The sequence below is a fragment of the Mesocricetus auratus genome, unplaced genomic scaffold (genome assembly GCF_017639785.1).
Source record: "Mesocricetus auratus isolate SY011 unplaced genomic scaffold, BCM_Maur_2.0 Super-Scaffold_100676, whole genome shotgun sequence".
Lineage (NCBI taxonomy): Eukaryota > Metazoa > Chordata > Mammalia > Rodentia > Cricetidae > Mesocricetus > Mesocricetus auratus.
The window spans coordinates 58,937,393-58,943,522 of record NW_024429266.1 but is presented as its reverse complement, the minus strand read 5'-3'; positions in this window follow the sequence as shown (position 1 = coordinate 58,943,522).

Below are 6,130 nucleotides of genomic sequence, written 5' to 3'. Positions count from 1 at the left end.
GTAGAGCCGGGCATTGGTGGCGCACGCCTTTAATCCCAGCACTCGGGAGGCAGAGGCAGGCGGATCTCTGTGAGTTCGAGACCAGCCTGGTCTACAGAGTGAGTTCCAGGACAGCCTCCAAAGCCATAGAGAAACCCTGTCTCGAAAAACCAAAAAAAAATCACAAAGTAGGATGTCACCAGTGTTTTCATTCAAGATCTTTGACTTTTCAAATTCTATTATTTTTCTATATGATTTTTAGAATTTCTTTCCAGTTTTTATTAAAAAATGGCATTCCAATTGTGTCAGGAATTCCACTAAATCTACAAATACTTGTGTACAGGGGCATTTTAGCATATTAATTCTAATCTACAAACATTAATTTATTTTCACTTATTTATGTCAGCATCTTCAATTTCTTTCAGAAATTTTTATAGTTTTAAGTTATAATCTTTTACCTACTGATTAAATTCAGTCCAAAGTACTTTTGTAGCTATTGTAAATGTGGTTGTTTTATTGATTTCTTTTTCCAATATTTCATTGTTAAATTGTAAAAACACCACTGATTGCTGTATTGATTTTTGTACCCTGCAACTTTACTGAATTTGCTTACCAGTACTAACATGTTTTTGATGAAGTCTTTAGGGTTTTCTATATATGAGATCATTAATCATTTAGATAATGCAAGGTGGGACTACAATGAGATAACAACTCACTTCTGTTAAAATGACTATTTTTTTAAAGGTGTTAACAAGTGTGGTGAACAAATAGATCTGTTCTACAGAGTTGTGAGAAGGATAGTACATTCATTATGAAAACTGTATGGAAGTTCCTTAAAATATAAACATCTAGGGACTGGAAGATGTTTCAGCAGTTTAGGCACTGGCTGTTTTTCCATAAGACACAGGTTCAATTCTCAGCACACACACATGGCAGCCCATAAGCATCTATGACTTCAGTTACAGAAAATCTGATGCCTTCTGGCTTATGCATGCACTAGGCACTCAAGTGATGCACAGACAGACATGCAGATAAACACCCATATGTATTAAATATGTGATTTTTAGATAACAACTAAAAATAGAACTGCTCTACGTTTCAGCAACCCCACTTCTGGGCGGCTGTCAGAGGCAATGGAATTAATACAGGGAAGAGATTCCAAATCCCACATTCCCTGCAGAATTGTTACTGTAGCATGGAACAACTGTGTCCATCTATGAAAGACTGCATGGATGAAGATACTCAGTGCTCATACAAATATTGCCCAGGTACCCTAATATGGATGGACTAGGACATTATGCTTAATGGGAGAAGACAGAGCAACTGTACTATCTCAGTTGTACCTGGAATCTTAAAACAGACTCAAACAATGAGGTAATAGGGTTCGGGTGTTGTCCAACTGGTATAGTGTTTGCCTACCATGTATGAGGCCCTAGGTTCTATCCACAGCACCATACAAACCAGGTATGGAGCATGCCTAGGATCCCAGCACTAGGAAGTGGAGGCAAGAGGATGAGAAGTTCAGGGCAGCCTGGCTTGCATGAGGTCCTGTCTCAAAAATAAATAACTAAATGAATAAATAAGAAGCAGCAAAATGATGATAACTAGAGGCAAGAGACAAGAGCAGAGATTTAATCAAGATAAAATGGTACCGATCTAAACGAATGATACAACATTTCAGTTATATTTGAAGAGAAAGATTTTGCTACCTTTATTTATTTTCAATTTTATGTGTATGATATTTTCTTCCATGTGTGCTTGTGCACCAGGTAGGTGCCTGTTTGATTCCCTGGAACTGGGGTTACAGATGGTTACAAGCCACCATGTGGGTGCTGGGAATCAAACCCCAGTCCTCTGCAAGAGCGGTAAGTGCTCTTAAGGATTGAGTCATCTCTACAGCCCCTGAAAAAAACAATTTGACTCTAGTTAAAAACAAAATATCATATAGCTCAAAATGATTAAGAGAATTTCTTTACAAAAACTAGCAAGTATCAGAGGGAGGTGAATATGCTAATTAACTCAATTTAATCATCCCTTGTTATCTCTGTACATCAAAGCATCACAATGTACCCCATAAAATGCTATTGAAATGTGCCGATTACAATTTTTTAAAATTAAAATTGAGGTAACGAAATCTTAGATGCATTTAGATATCTTAAGATTTTGCAAAAAGAGAAACACTAGAAAGAGGTAGAGCTATCATCTTACATGTATACATTATTTAATTTGGAATACTGAATTAAATGTAATATCTTAATAGTTTCAGGAAATAAAAATCTAAGTAAGTAATATATGGGGTACTTTCTGTGTGTCAGTCACTATGTCCTACATTCTTTATGTTACTCAATTATATTGTCACAGTTTGAATGTAATCGGCCCGCAAAGCTCATAGGGAATGACACTATTAGGAGGTGTGGCCTCATTGGAGGAAATGTGTCACTACAGGGGCAGGCTTTGAAGTTCTCCTTTGCTCAAGCTATCATCAGTTGTGGAAGGTAGTTCACTTCCTGTTGCCTTTGGATCAAGATGTAGAATTCTCAGTTCCTTCTCCAGCTCTATGTATGCTGCCATCTTCCACCATGATGATAAAGGACTAAATTTCTGAAATGGTAAGCCACCACAATTAAATATTTTCCTTTATAAGAGTTGCCATGGTCATGATGTCTCTTCACAGAAATAGAATCCTTAAGACAAAAGTTGGTACCAGGAACTGGGGTATTGCTGTAATAGGCCTGACCATGCTTTTGTTTGAAGGAACATGGCCTTGGGGCTGTGAATTAGAAAGGCAGTTGAACACGTTTAAGTGCTGCTTAATGAACCATACTAGAAGGGGCATGGAAGACAGTGGTGCCGAAGGTGATTTGATGAACTGTGGGGGCCTGGCTCAAGAGGTTTCAGAGGTGAAGAACATTAGTGTGTGACCTAGAGATCATTCTCTGTGATATTCTGGTGACGAATGTGGCTGCTTTTTGCCCTTGCCCAAAAAGTCTCCCTGTGGCTATACTGAAGAGTTTTAGATTAATTACATCGGCTAAGGAAATCTCAAAACAGCCTAGTATGGACTCTGTCTTGTGGTTACTAGTGTTAACTCTAATGAAGATTTATAATGAAAAGGAGCAAGCTGAACATAGAACAATACAAAATGTACTATTGAAGAGAAAAGGAGCACCAGGAAGTAGAATGGAGCTAAATGCTGTGTTCAGGAGAGAAACAGATTAAAACTGTAATAAAGAGTGTGATGAGCAAGATGCTACCTAGCTAAGTTTCCAATTTGTGAAAAGGAATTAAAGAAACGCTTAGAGCCAGGTGTAACTGCATGCCTTTAATCCCAGCACTCCAGAAGCAAAGGCTGGTGGAGCTCTAAATTTGAGGCCAGTCCTGGTCTACATATCCAGTTCCAGGACAGCCAAGTTTTGGCTGTGAAGGGCAGAAAGCTGGTGAGAATGTAAGTGAATGAGGGGGCCATGTTCCAGCCCCAGTAAGCCGCAGAACTGGGCAACTTCAGCCACGTGGTTCTGGCTTCAAGGATAGAGGAAAGGGGTTATGGAATCTTACTCTGAAACTAAGGACAGCTGTTTGAAGCCAGTCATGTGTCAAGGGTGTCCCTGCATGCAGGCCTAGGGAGGCCATTGTGTGAAGCTGTGAAGGTGAAACCTGGGTTGCCTTGGAGACCCCAAGATGTTGGAGATGCCAGAGCCATGGATACCTGCGAGGAGAGCTGCTAACAGGGAGCAGAAACAGTCCAAGAGAAAGAAGTGTGTTTCAGTCAACAAGGCTAAACAGGATTAGAGATGTGGAGAGCATTTTGACATCAGACCTAGAGATGTAGTATTTGGAGTTTGCCCAGCTGGTTTTCATTCTTGCTTTGGTCCAGAATTTCCTACGTTTTAGAATAATAATGTATATCCTGTGCCATTATATGTTTGAAGTATGTGATCTGGTTTTTTTATTTCTGTTTTACATGGGATTACAGTTAAGAGACTGCAATGAATCTCAGAAGACTTGTTGAACTTTGAACTTTTAAACATTTTGAGACTGTGATAGACTATGGGAATTTTTAAAATTGAACTAATGCATCTTTGCATTATGTTATTATTACAAGCTTATGGGATTGGGGAGTGGAATGTGGTAGTTTGAATGTAATTGGCCCCCATAAACTCATAGAGAGTGGCACTATTAGGACATGTGGCCTTATTACAGTGGGTGTGGCCTTGTTGGAGAAAGTGTGTCACTGTAGGACAGGCTTTGAGGTCTCCTTTGCTCCAGTTATGCTCAATGTAGAAGACAGTTCACTTCCTGTTGCCTGTGGATCAAGATGAAGAACTTAAGCTCCTTCTTGAGCACCATGTGTGCCTGCATGCTGCCATGTCCTGCCGTGATGATAATGGACCAAGCCTCTGAAACTGCAAGCCACCCTAATTAAATGTTTTGCTATATAAGAGTTACAGTGCTCATGGTGTCTCTTTACAGCAATAGAAAACCTAAGACATGCATGTGTGTATGTATATATGTATGTATGTATGCATGTATAAGAAACCCTAACCCTAAGACGCGTGTGGGGGGGATGTTAAGAAAGCCCACCCTTGTAACCTTGTAGAAGAGGAAATGATAGTAAGTTGTTCAATGTGTACAGTAAGTTAGAGTCAGGATTTGAACCTGGTTCCCAATTCTGTATCCCATTTTTAGATGTTGAAACACCCATGACAAATATGATTAATTTATTAAAATGACTTTATCAATCCAAGGTAGGAAGAAAAACTACTATACAAACTACTAAACTAAATAGAGAGACAAGGGTCTAATATGTTTTGGAGAGGGGCTACAATGAAGGCAAGGCCAGCGTTAACACAAACAGTGAAAACCAGAGGCCCATTTGCTCCATTAGGAAATAAGCTGTCCTTTAACAACTAAGTACTATTAGCTTGCTTTAAATCCATATCTGTGACTTACTTGTATTCATTGGGTCCAGCACTTTCCAACACTGGATTACCGGGTCTCAAGGGTGAGATAGTCACAGGGGTGACTTGAGGGCCATTGATCTGTTTCTTTCCTCCTGAGATAGGCACACAGAGCAGTCGCCAGCCACAGCATGAGCTGAACTGATCACCGCAGCATCTGTGCTGGAGTAGAGATACTCGGAGACCTCTTCCTTGGATTTCTGACATCTAACATCCCCTGTCCATGTAAACTAGAGTTTCATTTAACTTCCAAATGCCTCTTATTACATGAAAGCACCAAAGTGAGAATGCACAGGCTCAAAAGAAAAATTGTAGGAATAGAGAACTCATGCAAATAATGGAGGGAGAGAGAGTAATGGCTAGAGGAACAGAAGAAAGTGACATAAAGGGAATAACCTGGACTGAATTTACAGAACAAGTATTATAGACATTAGGAGCCATGGTTTCTACTGCCATATTTGTTGGCTGTGTTTGTTCAAAAGAAAGGCATTTTAGATGAATGTGTGAAGCCTGGAGTACTACACATGAAATATTGATTGCCAGTGTCTTTCTAGAAAACAGCTTGGACTGACTGACTATAGCTGGGGATAGGTGAGATTTAAGGCATTTTCTTTATTTCAGAATGCATACCTGGCAAGGTTCACAGTCCTGCCAAATAGGTTTGCAGTTACCTTATTTGAAAGAAGCTTAGTTCTACAAGACCCATCCCCAGAAGAGTGGACTCTGTGGTTCCATAAGAGACTGACACTCTCTCTCTCTCTCTCTCTCTCTCTCTCTCTCTCTCTCTCTCTCTCTCTCTCTCTCTCTCTCTCTCTCTCTCTCTCTCCCTTTGGTATATAATAAAGTTGAAAGGGCATCCTCACAAAGTATCCAGTGACCACTTGAAGTCACTATGGACAACTAATCTACAAAGAAATCCTTTCATATCCTCAAGACCTTGTATCTGTGACACAAAAGTCTACATACAGACTTAGGAGATGAGAATTAGTGTTCACTGTAAGTGTTCACAGTTTGACTTTTAACAAGCCAATTAGTATTCTGAGTCTTGGTTTGTACCTACAACATGGGAAGGATAACATAAGCAACATAAATTATTTGAAGAATAAATACAGATTTTAAAGCTCTCACCTAATGGTTAAAGATATATTAATGACATGTTTTGCATAAACAAAATAAAATTTACACATAAATCA